Source organism: Dendrobates tinctorius, unplaced genomic scaffold, assembly GCF_039654945.1.
Source record: "Dendrobates tinctorius isolate UK_male_01 unplaced genomic scaffold, ASM3965494v1 ptg000165l, whole genome shotgun sequence".
Taxonomy (NCBI): Eukaryota; Metazoa; Chordata; class Amphibia; order Anura; family Dendrobatidae; genus Dendrobates; species Dendrobates tinctorius.
In genome coordinates this window covers 12,795,955-12,816,022 of record NW_027361832.1, presented here as the reverse complement: position 1 = coordinate 12,816,022, position 20,068 = coordinate 12,795,955, and the positions used below count along the sequence as shown (strand labels likewise).

General features: G+C 44.1%; 1 long non-coding RNA gene across 1 annotated transcript in view; it reads right to left on the bottom strand.

The window, feature by feature from the left end:
• The window catches only part of LOC141053063 (uncharacterized), an 83,656-nt gene extending 74,757 nt beyond the window's left edge, over nucleotides 1-8,899 (bottom strand). The window contains exon 1 of the long non-coding RNA XR_012220953.1: nucleotides 8,130-8,899. This is a non-coding gene — a long non-coding RNA (uncharacterized lncRNA). The remainder of the gene's footprint in view (nucleotides 1-8,129) is intronic.
• Between the last annotated feature and the right edge of the window lie 11,169 nt (nucleotides 8,900-20,068).

The window sequence follows — 20,068 nt, the reverse complement described above, 5'->3', positions numbered from 1 at the left end:
GCTCAAAAGATAAAAACATTTTGAGACTTCTTCCATACACAATAGTGATCTTGAACTAGACCATCTATGAGCAGTTTTTATGATGGTGAAATGGAATTGGGCATCCTTGTATGGAACATCTCTCTTATTGTGTAAATCGAGGAGTGAGAAACACAGCACACAATAGGGTGATACTCCAAGGAGGGAGAGTAGGAGAGTACTGATTTTGCTCAGCTGATGGACTTGTAACAGGCACAACTCCTATGTAGGCATGAAGAAAAATAGCTGCTGCTGCCCTATGGTTGGTGGATAAATCCTCCAGGAGATATTGGATCCAGTTGGATGTAGTTGGGTTGCACTGCTGGAGTGAATCAATTCTTCTGAAATGATGATGAGGAAAATGCTTTTTATTCACAATGCATTTCAACGTCGTTCCATCGTCTTTTTCAAGAGAAAAAAACAAATGTGGCACATCAATCAAATGTGTCACATTTGTTGTTTTACTTGAAAAAAATGACGGTACATCTATTGTGGCCACTATGTTTGAACACAAACTTTAGTTTCTAAGATACCATGCCTTGCGAAAATATTCAACCCCCTGGAACTTTTCAACCTTTTCCCACATATCATGCTTAAAACATAAAGATACCAAATGTAAATTTTTGGTGAAGAATCAACAACAAGTGGAACACAATTGTGACGTTGAACGAAATTTATTGGCTATTTAAAATTTTTGTGGAAATGCAAAAACTGAAAAGCGGAGCGTGCAATATTATTCGGTCCCTTTACTATCAGTGCGCAAACTCACTCCAGAAGTTCATTGAGGATCTCTGAATGATCCAATATTGTCCTAAATGACTAATGATGATAACTATAATCCACCTGTGTGTAATCAAGTCTCCATATAAATGCACCTTCTCTGTGAAAGTCTCAGGGTTCTGTTTGAAGCACAGAAAGCATCATGAAGACCAAAGAACACAACAGGCAGGTCCATGATACTGTTGTGGAGAGGTTTAAAGCTGGATTTGGATACAAAATGATTTCCAAAACTTTAAACATCCCAAGGAGCACTGTACAAGCGATCATATTGAAATGGAAGGAGTATCATACCACTGCAAATCTACCAAGACCCGGCCGTCCCTCTAAACTTTCATCTCAAACAAGGAGAAGACTGATCAGAGATGCATCCAAGAGGCCCATGATCACTCTGGATGAACTGCAGAGATCAACAGCTGAGGTGGGACAGTCTGTCCATAGGACAACAATCAGTCGTAGACTGCACAAATCTGGCATTTATGGAAGAGTGGCAAGAAGAAAGCCATTTCTCAAAGATATCCATAAAAAGTGTTGCTTAAAGTTTGCAACAAGCCACCTGGGAGACACACCAAACATGTGGAAGAAGGTGCTCAGGTCAGATGAAACCAAAATCGAACTTTTTGGCAACAATGCCAAACGATATGTTTGGCATAAAGGCAACACAGCTCACCACCCTGAACACACCATCCCCATTGTCAAACATAGTGGTGGCAGCATCATGGTTTGGGCCTGCTTTTCTTCAGCAGGGACAGGGAAGATGGTTAAAATTGATGGGAAGATGGATGGAGCCAAATACAGGACCATTCTTGAAGAAAACCTGTTGGAGTCTGCAAAAGACCTGAGACTGGGACCGAGATTTGTCTTCCAACAAGACATTGGTCCCAAACATAAAGCAAAATCTACAATAGAATGGTTCACAAATAAATGTATCCAGGTGTTAGAATGACCAAGTCAAAGTCCAGACCTAAATCCAATCGAGAATCTGTGGAAAGAGCTGAAAACTGCTGTTCACAAATGATCTCCATCAAACCTCACTGAGCTCGAGCTGTTTTTGCCAAGGAAGAATGGGCAATAATTTCAGTCTCTCGATGTACAAAACTGATAGAGACATACCCCAAGTGACTTGCAGCTGTAATCACAGCAAAAGGTGGTGCAGCAAAGTATTAAGTTAAAGGGGCCGAATAATATTGGCAAAAACAGCTCGAGCTCAGTGAGGTTTGATGGAGATCATTTGTGAACAGCAGTTTTCAGCTCTTTCCACAGATTCTCGATTGGATTTAGGTGAACCATTCTATTGTAGATTTTGCTTTATGTTTGGGACCAATGTCTTGTTGGAAGACAAATCTCGGTCCCAGTCTCAGGTCTTTTGCAGACTCCAACAGGTTTTCTTCAAGAATGGTCCTGTATTTGGCTCCATCCATCTTCCCATCAATTTTAACCATCTTCCCTGTCCCTGCTGAAGAAAAGCAGGCCCAAACCATGATGCTGCCACCACCATGTTTGACAATGGGGATGGTGTGTTCAGGGTGATGAGCTGTGTTGCCTTTATGCCAAACATATCGTTTGGCATTGTTGCCAAAAAGTTCGATTTTGGTTTCATCTGACCTGAGCACCTTCTTCCACATGTTTGGTGTGTCTCCCAGGTGGCTTGTTGCAAACTTTAAGCAACACTTTTTATGGATATCTTTGAGAAATGGCTTTCTTCTTGCCACTCTTCCATAAATGCCAGATTTGTGCAGTCTACGACTGATTGTTGTCCTATGGACAGACTGTCCCACCTCAGCTGTTGATCTCTGCAGTTCATCCAGAGTGATCATGGGCCTCTTGGATGCATCTCTGATCAGTCTTCTCCTTGTTTGAGATGAAAGTTTAGAGGGACGGCCGGGTCTTGGTAGATTTGCAGTGGTATGATTCTCCTTCCATTTCAATATGATCGCCTGTACAGTGCTCCTTGGGATGTTTAAAGTTTTGGAAATCATTTTGTATCCAAATCCAGCTTTAAACTTCTCCACAACAGTAGCACGGACCTGTCTGTTGTGTTCTTTGGTCTTCATGATGCTTTCTGTGCTTCAAACAGAACCCTGAGACTTTCACAGAGAAGGTGCATTTATATGGAGACTTGATTACACACAGGTGGATTATAGTTATCATCATTAGTCATTTAGGACAATATTGGATCATTCAGAGATCCTCAATGAACTTCTGGAGTGAGTTTGCGCACTGATAGTAAAGGGACCGAATAATATTGCACGCTCCGCTTTTCAGTTTTTGCATTTCCACAAAAATTTTAAATAACCAATAAATTTCATTCAACTTCACAATTGTGTTCCACTTGTTATTGATTCTTCACCAAAAATTTACATTTGGTATCTTTATGTTTGAAGCATGATATGTGGGAAAAGGTTGAAAAGTTCCAGGGGGCCGAATACTTTCACAAGGCACTGTAAATAAGAACACAAGCTTTTAAAAGCGGAAAACAGAATAAATAGTTATATATGCCCTAAATTTGTATTTTATTCTCCTCTGAATATACAGGCTGATGAGAAAATACATTTTGAATCTGTAGTGGTAGGTTCCAAGTTAGATAAGTGCTCTAACTGTCATCACAAAACCCTCCCGACTTTATTACAATTGTCTTTATTCATGGTGACAACCCTATTAGATGTCATGAATAGAGTTGAGCAAATTTTTCTAAATTCTGTTCCGATTACAATTGGCGGTGAAAATTGTTTTTTCAACATTCACCGAGCATAGCCAAACGACATTGGAGTCAATGGGAGTAGAAGTGACCGAATATGTTCGGAGCTGATCATAAAACAAATTTGGTACAAATATGGTATCAATATGGCATGAATATGGTAAATTCATATTCGGTGACCAAATCTCTACATATTCGCTCAACTCTAGTCATGAAAACACAACAAGACAAGACATTATTAAAACCAGAGGCGGTGGAGGAACACAACATTATTAATGCATGGGACAGTAGTCATGAAAATAACCTAATGATTATTCCATAAAGAATGTAGGAGCGGTGCTAAAGTGAATATCAGTAAAAATCAAGACCTAAAAGCCGCATGATTGGGTGGAGTATATCTGACCATCCTAAAGATAAATATATAATAAAAAACTATGTATTGGTGATAAATATAATTAGAAGGTCAGAAATGAACCACCTTAAGGTACTGTCACACTTAGCGATGCACCAGCAATCCCGACCAGCGATATGACACGGTCAGGATCGCTGGTGCATCACTTAGGCCGGTTTCACATTAGCGCACGGCCGGGGGTAGCTCCGCCCCCGAGCCGGCTCTCTGCCCGGCGTGCCCGCCCCTTGCTTGTAGCGCCGCCTACTAGCGGACAGCGGCGCCTGCGATCGGCGCACCCTATCTTTAGCATAGGGTGCGCAGATCGTGCGCAGGCCGTGCGCTAGTTGCGCTTTGACCTGCGCTGTGCACGTTTGACGGTGCGCCGTGCACGCCAAAATCCGAAAAGTTTGATTTTGGCGCGCACGGCGCACCGTCAAAAGTGCGCAGCGCAGGTCAAAGCGCAACTAGCGCACGGCCTGCGCACGATCTGCGCACCCCATGCTAAAGATAGGGTGCGCCGATCGCAGGCGCCGCTGTCCGCTAGTAGGCGGCGCTACAAGCAAGGGGCGGGCACGCCGGGCAGAGTGCCGGCTCGGGGGCGGAGCTACCCCCGGCCGTGCGTGCGCTTAAAAAGCGCTAATGTGAAACCGGCCTAAGTGGTCGCTAGTGAGCTGCCACACAGGCAGATCTCACCAGCGACATCGAAGGGGTCGGGGGTCGCTACTTACCTGTCAGACGAGGCAATCCTGACATCCTCCCGCCCTGCTCCACGCTCGTCGCTCGTCTCTCCACAGGAAGCGCCGCAGGAAGCTGACGACGAGAAACAGTCCTGAACGTTCTCGCGCGATCAGCGATAACCAGCGGGGGAGCGGGTCGTAGGTAAGTATCAGACATAGCGATATCGCTAGCAATATCGCTATAACGTCACAAGTTATAGCGATATTGCTAGCGATATCGCTAAGTGTGACAGTACCTTTACATGAGTGACGACACACAACATATGCTAATGTATCAATGTCAATACTGGATGAAAGAAAAACTAATAAGCAAGCATCAAAGTACCACAACATAGCACAACACATTAAATGTCACAAGGTAATCATAAAAATACCAGACTTAAAGCATCTCTAAAGTATATGTTTCCATGTAACCTCCACCTCCCACATTAAATACGTGTTTCGCTATGCTTCCTCGGGGAGCCAAAGAGCCTAATTGGAATTCTACAGTCCCACCCACTACACAACAACTTTGCTGTAATTACGTCATAAAAGTTAAACCGTCAAACCGTACTAAACGCATATCCCAGGGTGCTACTCCTACTCCTCCCCCTCCTCTTCAATTTTCTCCCCCTCCCTACGGCTGCCTCTCTCCCTTTCTCTCTTCCGGATTCTCTTCGGTTTTCCTATCTCATTCTTTACAACAAATAATGAAAGTTTCAATAACTTTCTTGATCGCAATGATTGAGTTTTTTATACAAAAACTTGCTTCTGTAAAATTTTTGCCGATAGTACTTATTGAAGCTTTTATTTCTGATACGGCTTCGACTGTTTGTTAGATTTAATTTTTTTTTCCAATAAAAAGAGCATTGAAAGAAAGAAAAAGAGAACAGTTTGTAGAAAATTGTTTCACAGTTGGCAATGAAGAGCCATGACTCCTGACGCAATTGTCTCATGAAAACTTTTTCTGGGGGTGGTATATTTATTCATGTTGAGATCACCTCCAAGCGTAGGAACATAGCATAATGTCCAGCCTCTCATTTAAAAACTGTGTTTACATACTTTAGGAATGGTGTGACAAAACACTACAGCAACATGGTTTTGTTCTTGATGCAACTGGTTGCCCTGAAAATAATGTGAGCGTTTAAAAAGCAGTTAGGCTATGTGCACACGGCGCTTATTCTGCTTAGGAATTTTCTGTGCAGAATTCACTAAATCGGCAGGTCAAATGATCTGCATTTTTCCTGCGGATTTAGTGCATTTTTTGTGTGGTTTTAATGCATGTTTTGTGCGGTTTTCCACTGTGGTTTTCCACCTGCGGATTTCTAGAATGGAGCAGGTGGAAAACCGCAGCAAAAGCGCACAAATGAAGTGACATGCTGCTTTTATTATTCCGCACCAAATCTGCGTGGAAAGAAATGCAGCATGTGCACTGCGAATTTTGTTTTACATAGAAAAGAATGGTACTGTACATCACATGCAGTTCTGCTGCGAATCCGCAGGGCCAAATCTGCTGCGGATCCGCAGCAGAATCCGCACCGTGTGCATATAACCTTAAAAGATCTCACTGGCTCAACATTGCGGTGGTTTGTAAGTGCTCCTTGGCAGCAGCACAGGTGCATCGTGTGAACGCAACCTAGGAACCCTTCCATCCTACAATTTATTGCCCAAGTGCCCATCTTTGAACCCTCTCAGCATTCTTTTTTTATCTCTATAGAATCGAAAACTAAATCCCATATTTATGATGTGGCCATAAGAGGACAGCCACGTGTTCCCTTCTGTTGTTTATCGTCTACGGAAAAATTATGTTTTTGATAAAACATCTCTCTCTATACTGTTTTTATGATGTATAGGATCATTTCAACCCTATAGAAATGACATTTGCTTTTCTATCATATGTTTGTCAGGTTATTTCAGGATAACCATTTTTAGCTTCTTTATAGCCTGGATCTAACTCTATTATAATTAAATAAAATTAATTTTAATTTGATTTAGTTTAAGATTAACACACTGGCACCAGTCCACTTGGACAGAGAAGGAAGGTCCACTATTCCCAGATGCAGCTGGTGAATAACAGGCTCTGTGCTGGTGCCTGTTTTAAAGAGCTACCCTGATGAAGAGAGTAGCTATCTCTCGAAACATGTCGGTATTGTGCCGCCTTTGAGCCACCGTCTTACCCCCAGTGTGACGTCACGCTAGCCCCGCCCCATCACACGCCGACTCCCTCAGCGTTGCTCTCGGCTGGAGCGTGCAAGGCAGCGGCGGTCTCCACTTCCATACGGATTAGCAGCAGCAGCTACTGCTGCAGCCCCCACGCTGAGCACCCAAGCCTGCCTCACTGAGCACTGGCCCTGCAAGTAAGTGCACCAGAATCAAGCACCCCGTTCCACTAGCGGGCACAAGCTGGACCTGTGCCATCATTTGTTTTGCACAGGATTAATCATTCTGACCTTGCCTGTTGAAATTGGCATGCAGTAAGGTCAGCATTCAGTTATCATCCCAAACATCTATTTATCCCCCTCTTTCATTTTATTTTTCAACTATTACATTTTTTTACATCAGAAACAGGCTGCAACATTCCAATCTTAATACCTAGCAACAGCTACATTTACACCATGTATTTTATATGGTTCTGACATACTCAAGTGAGTAAATCAAGATTAGTTCATTTTTTTTTTTTTTTCCTCTGAAACACACTAATGGGCTCACCCCCATTTAACCCTATATTATCTACTCAGCAGTTTTGGCATCCAAATGAAAGGCAATATACATCTATGACAAGGTGAATAGTCTCAGGATACTGCTACACATCCACCACCACGTGATTTTTTCACACACCAGCAAGTGAGTACTCAGTTATATTATTTTTTCATTTCCCAGTATAGCGCGGTGTATTTCTTTTTTTAATTTGATTTGTGTTTCATCCTAATCATAGCCAACTTTTTTGTCCATCTTTAGATGCAGCAATATGAAGAATAAACCTTTAATAATTTTTTGGAAAGAGTATAAAATAGCAGCTGTATAAACTTTTTATTATTATTATTTTTACACAATTCATCATAGAATGGTAGAGTTGGAAGGGACCTCCTGGGCCATCTGGTCCAACCCCCTGCTCAATGCAGGATTCACTAAACCATCCCAGACAGATGTCGGTCCAGCCTCTGTTTGAAGACTTCCATTGAAGGAGAACTCACCACCTCTTGTGGCAGCCTGTTCCACTCATTGATCACTCTAACTGTCAAAAAGTTTTTTCTAATATCTAAACTGTATCTCCTCCCATTCAGTTTTCTGAACTTTACTAAGTGAAATGTATTTTTGCATGCCTTTTGCCAATCTTTTTTTTTATTTGAAATAATATTGGATCACTAGTTTACCCAACTCTATTATGGCTAGTCTTGGCTAATAAGCAGGGGAGGATATGGACAGAAGAGGGCCCCTGGGCAAAACCAGTATATGGGGACTTTTCAGTCCAATGGCTAATCATAATGAATGGTTCCACCTGCTTTGGAGGTGATAGTTGCCTCTTTACCTCTGTCCCAGTGTAGCTGGACCGATGGTTTGTCTGCTTCTGTTAATAAGTTTCTTCATACGGTAGCTCTGTCCTTTTCGGATTCCTTCTGTTATCCATATCTTCGGATTAGCTTTATATGAGCAGTTTACTCAAGTTGAAAGACTCTTCTGATGTGATAACGGTCAGTGTTTTATAAATGTTCGAAATTGGCCTAATTGTACTTTTGCGGAATAGGAACCATGTGTGCCGCCCTACAAAGTCTACTCTTGTAGCTTTGCTATGTTCACAAAGCCAAAAACATGTACTTTGTATTATTTCTGCTAAACATGACCAATATTCTGCCATGTGACCTCCGTTGTCGCGTAGTACACCCCACTTAAAAATAATTGCCATATACTCTGTCATTTCATTTATTTTACTTGGATTCCTAAAGATAAAATGTATGGAAGATTAAAACAAAAAAAGCGGTGGGCTTTAATCTCTGAAGCTACCATTGTCTAACTTTGTTGGAAACGCTGTTATATTGGAAACAACAAACTGGAATGTAGTGCTTCTAATTTAGCAATGGGTGGCCCTGGTTCCATCAGTTTGTAGCATGGCATTTTTTTGTCTCCATTGAACACTTTTCCTTTGTCATTCAGCTGCATAATCACCTTCTTTTGTAAGATAATCACACATAATTAACTTTCCAACTGCTTTTGTCCTTTAGATTGTTAATTACCTGTCTGTGGATCTCATATCTCTGTGGCTTGAAGAAAAAAAGAGAAGATAATCTGCACAATTTAAATACATTCACGACTGTAACTGATTATGATTGTCAATTGTTTTCAATGCCTTACACATTTTACACCTTTGGTTCAGACTTTGTATGGCCAGTACAAGAATTGTGTCTAGTATGCAAGCCTGACCCTGCCAAGTTGTATTATAATGGGGCAACAAGTTCTGAATACTTCAATGCACTGTACAATGTAAACTTGGCATCTATGTTTATAAATGGTCAATTATGCAAATTGTCTCTTCAGCGAGGAAGAGGACTAGAACTCTAGTGCCACCTATAGGAATTAGCAATCCTAAAAGTCAATGTCGACCCTTTAACGAGCCTTGTTACACGACTTAGGATAAAAGCCAAGCCAGAATCTCAATTTGCAGACACTGTGTTTTGGGTTACTGCCCCTCATCAGTGCAAAGTGTGATATCTGGTTTGGCTGTGAGAGGTGTCTGACCGAACCGTTATCCAAGAAGTATCATTTCTCCTTGCGGAGAATGACATGCTAAGCATGTCGAGGTGAGGAGACTTAAAGCTGCAATGCTTCTCTGGGAAATATGCTAATTATAAATGGTCAGTAATATTCCTACAAGTCCTGTGGAGCTTATGCTATGATGTATACCGTATATACTCTAATATAAGCCAAGGCACCTAATTTTGCTACGAAAAACTTGGAAAACTTATTGACTCGAGTATAAGCTGAGTATGCATTGCATCTTCATCCAAATCCTGGTATGCATGACTCCTCATCCCCATCCTGGTCTGCATGGCCCCTTTATCCCCATCCTGCTATGCATGACCTCCTCATCCCCATCCTGGTATGCACGGCCTCTTCATCCCTATCCTGGTATAGATGGCCCCCTCATCTCCATCCTGGTCTGCATGGCCCCCTCATCCCCATCCTGGTATGCATGGTTAATCATTACCATCATGGTTTGCATGGCTCGTCATCCCTATCCTGGTATGCATGCTTCCCTCATTCCTATCCTTGTATGCATGTCAGCCTCATTCCTATCCTTGTATGCATGTCAGCCTCATTCCTATCTTTGTGTGCTTGGCACCCTCATCCCTATCCTTGTATGCATGACACCCTCATTCCTTTCCTTGTATGCATGGTTCCTCATCCCTATCCTTGTATGCATGACACCCTCATCTCTAGCCTGGTATGCATGGCTCTCATCAAAAAAGCATAAAAAAATAAACCATCCTGCTTACCCTTCCTGTGCTCCCTCGCAGCGTGTGCATCTTGTTCTGGTGCCAACAGCTGCTTTATGCTTGTAAGCAGCATATGGCAGGGATGTCATGCGCTGCTTACAATCAGAGCATAGCTGCCAGAATACTCACTGCTCTCCATGCCGGGAGTGGAGTGTGGAGTGTGGAGTGGAGTGCAGTGAGTATCCATTGCTATTAAGTAGCGTGTACAGTGTCAGCCGCAGCGGCCAGGCGATCACGTGAGCCGCTACTTAAGGGAATGAATATTCACTTCTCTCCGCACCTATGGGAGTGCAGAGAGTTGAATATTCAATTCTTTTAAGTAGTGGACAAACGTAACCACCCGGCAGCTGCTGGATGTCGGCGGCTGCGGCTTACACTGTACGTGCTAATACAGAAAAATGAATATTCACAGCCAGCACAATGAATATTAATTTATCTTTAGCAGCGGACACAGGCTTTAGTCGCAGCCACCGGCTCCTGCTTCCTGTGATCCCCTGCTCCACTGCTGCCGCTCCCCCTCTATCTTCTGGGACAATGACTTGAGTAGAAGCCGAGGGGGATGTTTTCAGCACAAGAAAATGTGCTGAAAAATTCAGGTTATATTTAAGTATATACGGTATACATATATTCAAGAGTAGCACTATTAAATAGTGAAAAAACCTTCTAAAAATACTCAACAAGTTTTTCAGTTAGCAGCACAGCAGATTATGAAATTATGAGTATTAGCAGTGGCCGGAGATCTCCCAACTATCTAGGAAATCTAGGAGTTCTCCCCACTTTCAAGTATTATGGGACAAATCTGCTACTTTTGGCATTTTCACATCACTTTGGATTAGCTCTGCGGGAATAGGCAGAGCTGGGGAGAAAAGGAGGCATGGCTACATCGTCCGGGTGAATTATTCAAATTTGTTAAGGTTGCTTACTGCAGAAATGCTATTCTAGTCCCCGACTGGAGTAACAGCTCTGGCGCAGCACATGGAAGTGCTCGCCACGTAGTAGAGGAGCTGAATTTATTAGATAGAGTGCTCCTTTTACTGAATCTGGCATCGTGTCCTGTGTCGAGACTGTCGCTACTCGAGTTTTTGCTACACCAGTTTTGATGAATCGGCACCATTGTCCTTTAGACATTTTTCAGGAGGAAGATGCTTCATGATCATGACACAACAGCATCTTTTGTCTCAAGGAGCCTTTATTGGCATCTTTTGGGTTGTTTTTTTGTGATATATTTTTCCCTTGTCTCTTTTTTCTCACTCCAATAAACTTGTGTATCTTCCAAGTGGAGACTACCTGAAGAATGGTCAGTTTACTTTTTTTAACCTCTTTGCATCTTTAGAAGCGGTTAAAGAAGTGCAAAAGATGGAACATGTGCTCAAGAAGTCATTTTCATAATACAGTGCAAATATTCATTCTTTTTAGTGCTAGCTTTCTGCTTTTTCAGGTAGATTAAAGTGTGTGTTCGCCTGAAAAAATGTCAAGTGCACACATACTCTAATACTGTATCCATTCGCTGTTAAGGCCCTCAACTCACTGGAAAACACAGAGAGGGCCTCTGTGCAAAAACAAAATATGTGGGCCCTTTAGGCTACGTGCACACGGTTCCGCAGCGGTTTTGGCTGCTGCGGACCCGCAGCAGTTTTAGCTGTGGTGTACAGTACCATTCAAATGAATGGTAACCAAAAACCGCTGTGTAGACGGTGTGGATTTATCCGTGCGGTTTTCCTGCGGTTTTGAAACCGCAGAAAGAATTGACATGTCAATTGTTTCGGCGGAATCCGCAGCGGTTTCCCATCTCCACCATTGTGGAGATGGTGAAACCGCAGGACCAAACCGCAGGCTAAACCGTAGATAAACCCCAGGTCTTTTGACCTGCGGTTTTATCTGCGGTTTTTGCAAAATCCGCGCGGATGAATCCGCAGCGGATTCCGCAGCGTCTGCACACACCCTTACAGTCCAATAGCTCGTCATAATGCATAATTGCACCTGTTTTGTGTCATGATCTGCTTAATTCATTGGATTAGGTAGGTCAGAGGTTAATCTGGACGGCTTCACTCTGAGATTCTGGGAGACTTTTTATAGCCTCATTGTGGGCTCATTCCTCGTCGCTTATACTCAGATCCTTGGCTGAGTGTTTGTGACCCTGGTGTGCTTTGTGACTGTGATACTTTATGCTTGTTTGGTTTTGACCTGGTTCTGTCCCTGTTACGAGTTCTGCCTGTTCCTTTTGTACTGCGTTGCTATCTCTGTGTATGACTCATTGCTTCCGCTCTGACTATTCTCTGCTTGCTCCTCTGGTACCTCGCTGCCCACTCTGTGTATGACCCCCCCGCTTGTCTGACCTGAGTTCCCCTAATCTTTACTCCAGGATTCCTGTAAGAGAATCCTACAGTCATCTACTGCAGCAGGATGCTAAGCCACGCCCCCTGTGGTCACATGATCGTAGGTCCTTGTACTCTTTACTACCTTTAGTGTCACAGGTCCTGTTCTCAGAACTTTCCCTGCAGTTTCGGACCCCGGGCCCTCCCGTAGTCTGGGAGAGTGACCCTGCTCAGCCGTGGCAGTCCTCCAGCGCTGACAGGATCCTGATATTTTGCTGGTGAAAATGGGCCCCTTACCACTTGAGCTCCTGTGTGGCTGCACAGGTGTCTTCCATTTCATACAGATTTTCATAAAGATTATGGCATATTCCGTTACATGCCATACTATGGTGGAATATAATCAGCGTCGGACTGGAGTACCTTGGGCCTGTAAGGGAGTGAAGCAAGACGTCTCCTTTAATGTCACCTCCCTTTAAGAAGTGCTAATGTAAAATGTGTAATTATTCTTGGTACTGCTACACTTATAATGTATTGCCATTGCTTTATTGGTACTGCCACATCATATATGTGTTACCATGCTGTAAAATTGTAATATATTTTATTATATAATGTTCCGTATATGTATGTAGAGATTAGGGTAAGCTAGTGCATCCTTCGGGTTCAACAGAGGAGGGCACTATTAGAGTTCTTAGACATGAGTAAGAGTAGTTCTGTAGTTGGCCACTAGATGGGGGTATACTAGTGGGCCTTGTTAGGTATAGCTGATAGGAAGTTCACAGAGGGTTAACTGTAGGAGGATCTGCTTTGGGTTAAGTAAGTGTAGGAGATAGGAATAAGTTAAATGGGCAAAGACGCACTAAGTGTCCACAAGGGCTCTAGGCCAAGGACGACATAGCAGCTACGAAAAGTTCTGTTAGAAGAAAAGTGCACGGGCACAGTCAGGTGGGTGTTGGATGAGACCCAAGCACCCCAGGAGTTACGGTGTTCCACGGCAGCAACGAAAGGTGAGAATAACGTGGTTCAAGAGTCATGCAGGGCGCAGAATATTCACAATGTGGCAGGTCTTAAATAGGGCTGAAGCTTGTAAGTCAGGGGCGAAACCGATGAACGGGATCCCCTATGTCTTGAGGTCCTACAGAAGTGATGCTGCGGTACCGCCAAGGGTGCTACTACCCCGTAATGTGCGTGAGGACAAGAAAGCAGGAAAGGGAAAGTGCAGGAGGAATGCTGTGGACTGTAATGTAACGGATGTGCCTGGGATCGTTGAAGAGAAAAGTAAAATAATTTGTTTGGCATCTGAACCGGTATCTGTGTCCGTTCTTTCCACCCTATGCACTGAAGCTGAGTGTACAGGAGCTGTGCAACACCGCAGTGGAATCCCTGACGGTGAATCAGGACCCCAAACAGGTAAGCCAGTAGAAGATGACAATTTTTCTGTGAGAGGAGGCCATGATACCAAGGCCCTGGTATCCTCGGCCACGACTACTGTTCTGGCCCCTTCTTACAGGCCCATCAGAGAAAAATCATTCTTGGTGCCCACCATGCAGTTATGTAAAAATACCGCACAGGATCGATCCTATATAACACACCACACACGAGAGCTGACAGAACCTCTATATACCACACCACATAGGAGAGCTAACAGCCTCTATATACTACACCACACAGGAGAGCTGACAGATCCTCTATATACAGCATCACACAGGAGAGTTGACAGATCTTCTACATACTACACCACACAGGAGAGCTGACAGACCCTCTATGTACTACACCACACAGGAGAGCCGACAGATCCTCTATATACTACACCACACAGGAGAGCTGACAGACCCTCTATATACTACACCACACAGGAGAGCTGACAGATCCTCTATATACTACACCACACAGGAGAGCTGACAGACCCTCTATATACTACACCACACAGGAGAGCTGACAGATCCTCTATATACTACACAGGAGAGCTGACAGACCCTCTATATACTACACCACACAGGAGAGCTGACAGACCCTCTATATACTACACCACACAGGAGAGCTGACAGATCCTCTATATACAGCATCACACAGGAGAGTTGACAGATCTTCTACATACTACACCACACAGGAGAGCTGACAGACCCTCTATGTACTACACCACACAGGAGAGCCGACAGATCCTCTATATACTACACCACACAGGAGAGCTGACAGACCCTCTATATACTACACCACACAGGAGAGCTGACAGATCCTCTATATACTACACCACACAGGAGAGCTGACAGACCCTCTATATACTACACCACACAGGAGAGCTGACAGATCCTCTATATACTACACAGGAGAGCTGACAGACCCTCTATATACTACACCACACAGGAGAGCTGACAGACCCTCTATATACTACACCACACAGGAGAGCTGACAGATCCTCTATATACTACACCACACAGGAGAGCTGACAGACCCTCTATATACTACACCACACAGGAGAGCTGAAAGATCCTCTATATACTACACCACACAGGAGAGCTGACAGACCCTCTATATACTACACCACACAGGAGGGCTGACATCCTATATATACTACACCACACAGGAGGGCTGACATCCTCTATATACTACACCACACAGGAGGGCTGACAGATCCTCTATATACTACACCACACAGGAGGGCTGACAGATCCTCTATATACTACACCACACAGAATAGCTGACAAATCCGCTATATACTAGAGCACACAGGAGAGCTGATATATCCTCTATATACTACACCACAAGGAGGGCTGACAGACCCTCTATATACTACACCACACAGGAGAGCTGACAGATCCTCTATATACTACACCACACATGAGAGCTGACAGATTCCCTATATACTACACCACACATGAGAGCTGACAGATCCTCTATATACTACACCACACAGGAGGGCTGACAGATCCTCTATATACTACACCACACATGAGAGCTGACAGATCCTCTATATACTACACCACACAGGAGAGCTGACAGACCCTCTATATACTACACCACACAGGAGAGCTGACAGATCCTCTATATACTACACCACACAGGAGGGCTGACAGATCCTCTATATACTACACCACACATGGGAGCTGACAGATCCTCTATATACTACACCACACAGGAGAGCTGACAGATCCTCTATATACTACACTGCACATGAGAGCTGACAGACCCTCTATATACTACACCACACAGGAGGGCTGACAGATCCTCTATATACTACACCACACATGGGAGCTGACAGATCCTCTATATACTACACCGCACAGGAGAGCTGACAGATCCTCTATATACTACACTGCACATGAGAGCTGACAGACCCTCTATATACTACACCAAAAGGAGGGCCGACAGATCCGCTATATACTACACCACACAGGAGAGCTGACAGATCCTCTATATACTACACCACACAGGAGAGCTGACAGATCCTCTATAGACTGCATCACACAGGAGAGTTGACAGATCTTCTACATACTACACCACACAGTAGAGCCGACAGACCCTCTATGTACTACACCACACAGGAGAGCCGACAGACCCTCTATGTACTACACCACACAGGAGAGCCGACAGACCCTCTATATACTGCACCACACAGGAGAGCCGACAGACCCTCTATATACTACACCACACAGGAGAGCCGACAGACCCTCTATATACTACACCACACAGGAGAGCCGACAGATCCTCTATATACTACACCACACAGGAGAGCTGACAGATCCTCTATATACTACACCACACAGGAGGGCTGACAGATCCTCTATATACTACACCACACAGAATATCTGACAAATCCTCTATATACTAGAGCACACAGGAGAGTTGACATATCCTCTATATACTACACCACAAGGAGGGCTGACAGACCCTCTATATACTACACCACACAGGAGAGTTGACAGATCCTCTATATACTACACCACACAGGAGAGCTGATAGATCCTTTATATACTACACCACACATGAGAGCTGACAGATCCCCTATATACTACACCACACTTGGGAGCTGACAGATCCTCTATATACTACACCACACATGAGAGCTGACAGATCCTCTATATACTACACCACACAGGAGGGCTGACAGATCCTCTATATACTACACCACACATGGGAGCTGACAGATCCTCTATATACTACACCACACATGGGAGCTGACAGATCCTCTATATACTACACCACACATGGGAGCTGACAGATCCTCTATATACTACACCGCACAGGAGAGCTGACAGACCCTCTATATACTACACCACACATGAGAGCTGACAGATCCTCTGTATGCTACACCACACATGGGAGCTGACAGATCCTCTATATACTACACTGCACAGGAGAGCTGACAGACCCTCTATATTCTACACCAAAAGGAGGGCCGACAGATCCGCTATATACTACACCACACAGGAGAGCTGACAGATCCTCTATATACTACACCACAAGGAGGGATGACAGATCTGCTATATACTAAAACACACGGGACACATCCTCTATGTACTGCACCATGCAGGAGAGCTGACAGATCCTATATACTATGCCACACAGGAGGGCTGACAGATCTTCTATATACTGCACCTCACAGGAAAGCTGACAGATCCTCTATATACTACACCACGCAGGAGAGCTGACAGATCTTCTATATATTACACCAGAAGAAGGGCTGACAGATCCTCTATATACAACACCACACGGGTCACATCTTGTATGTACTGCACCACGCAGGAGAGCTGATACAGTGGGGCAAAAAAGTATTTAGTCAGTCAGCAATAGTGCAAGTTCCACCACTTAAAAAGATGAGAGGCGTCTGTAATTTACATCATAGGTAGACCTCAACTATGGGAGACAAACTGAGAAAAAAAAAATCCAGAAAATCACATTGTCTGTTTTTTTTTCATTTTATTTGCATATTATAGTGGGAAATAAGTATTTGGTCAGAAACAAGCAATCAAGATTTCTGGCTCTCACAAACCTGTAACTTCTTCTTTAAGAGTCTCCTCTTTCCTCCACTCATTACCTGTAGTAATGGCACCTGTTTAAACTTGTTATCAGTATAAAAAGACACCTGTGCACACCCTCAAACAGTCTGACTCCAAACTCCACTATGGTGAAGACCAAAGAGCTGTCAAAGGACACCAGAAACAAAATTGTAGCCCTGCACCAGGCTGGGAAGACTGAATCTGCAATAGCCAACCAGCTTGGAGTGAAGAAATCAACTGTGGGAGCAATAATTAGAAAATGGAAGACATACAAGACCACTGATAATCTCCCTCGATCTGGTGCTCCACGCAAAATCCCACCCCGTGGGGTCAGAATGATCACAAGAACGGTGAGCAAAAATCCCAGAACCACGCGGGGGGACCTAGTGAATGAACTGCAGAGAGCTGGGACCAATGTAACAAGGCCTACCATAAGTAACACACTACGCCACCATGGACTCAGATCCTGCAGTGCCAGACGTGTCCCACTGCTTAAGCCTGTACATGTCCGGGCCCGTCTGAAGTTTGCTAGAGAGCATTTGGATGATCCAGAGGAGTTTTGGGAGAATGTCCTATGGTCTGATGAAACCAAACTGGAACTGTTTGGTAGAAACACAACTTGTCGTGTTTGGAGGAAAAAGAATACTGAGTTGCATCCATCAAACACCACACCTACTGTAAAGCATGGTGGTGGAAATTTGTGCTCACCAAAATAGTCCTATAAGCCGGTCGTGCCTAGGGATCAAATGGCTGACCACCATGTGTTGCAAACATGAAGAGAGAAGGAAGATCCGGCACTGGAGACTTGATAAAATCCACGATAAGTTTTATTCACATAATTTCATGATAAAACCATAAAGGGGAAAACAGACCCCCACGCCTGATGCGTTTCGAACCTTACAACAGGTTCTTCCTCAGACTCATGTCTCTGAGGAAGAACCTGTTGTAAGGTTCGAAACGCGTCAGGCGTGGGGGTCTGTTTTCCCCTTTATGGTTTTATCATGAAATTATGTGAATAAAACTTATCGTGGATTTTATCAAGTCTCCAGTGCCGGATCTTCCTTCTCACCTCTATATACTGCACCACACAGGAGAGCCGACAGACCCTCTATATACTACACCACACAGGAGAGCCGACAGACCCTCTATATACTACACCACACAGGAGAGCCGACAGACCCTCTATATACTACACCACACAGGAGAGCTGACAGATCCTCTATATACTACACCACACAGGAGAGCTGACAGATCCTCTATATACTACACCACACAGGAGAGCTGACAGATCCTCTATATACTACACCATACAGGAGGGCTGACAGATCCTCTATATACTACACCACACAGAATAGCTGACAAATCCTCTATATACTAGAGCTGACATATCCTCTATATACTACACCACAAGGAGGGCTGACAGACCCTCTATATACTACACCACACAGGAGAGTTGACAGATCCTCTATATACTACACCACACAGGAGAGCTGATAGATCCTTTATATACTACACCACACATGAGAGCTGACAGATCCCCTATATACTACACCACACTTGGGAGCTGACAGATCCTCTATATACTACACCACACATGAGAGCTGACAGATCCTCTATATACTACACCACACAGGAGGGCTGACAGATCCTCTATATACTACACCACACATGGGAGCTGACAGATCCTCTATATACTACACCGCACATGGGAGCTGACAGATCCTCTATATACTACACCGCACAGGAGAGCTGACAGACCCTCTATATACTACACCACACATGAGAGCTGACAGATCCTCTATATACTACACCACACATGGGAGCTGACAGATCCTCTATATACTACACTGCACAGGAGAGCTGACAGACCCTCTATATACTACACCAAAAGGAGGGCCGACAGATCCGCTATATACTACACCACACAGGAGAGCTGACAGATCCTCTATATACTACACCACACAGGAGAGCTGACAGATCCTCTATATACTACACCACAAGGAGGGATGACAGATCTGCTATATACTAAAACACACGGGACACATCCTCTATGTACTGCACCATGCAGGAGAGCTGACAGATCCTATATACTATGCCACACAGGAGGGCTGACAGATCTTCTATATACTGCACCTCACAGGAAAGCTGACAGATCCTCTATATACTACACCACGCAGGAGAGCTGACAGATCTTCTATATACTACACCAGAAGAAGGGCTGACAGATCCTCTATATACAACACCACACGGGTCACATCTTGTATGTACTGCACCACGCAGGAGAGCTGATATATCTGCTATATACTGCACCACACAGGAGAGCAGACAGATCCTCTATATACTACACCACACGGGACACATCCACTATATACTACACTACACAGGAGAGTTGACAGATCCTCTATATACTGCACCACACAGGAGAGCTGACAGATCCTCTATATACTACACCACACAGGAGAGCTGACAGATCTTCTATATACTACACCACACAGGAGAGCTGACAGATCCTCTATATACTGCACCACACAGGAGAGCTGACAGATCCTCTATATACTGCACCACACAGGAGAGCTGACAGATCCTCTATATACTACACCACACAGGAGAACTGACAGATCCTCTATATACTACACCACACAGGAGAGCTGACAGATCCTCTGTATA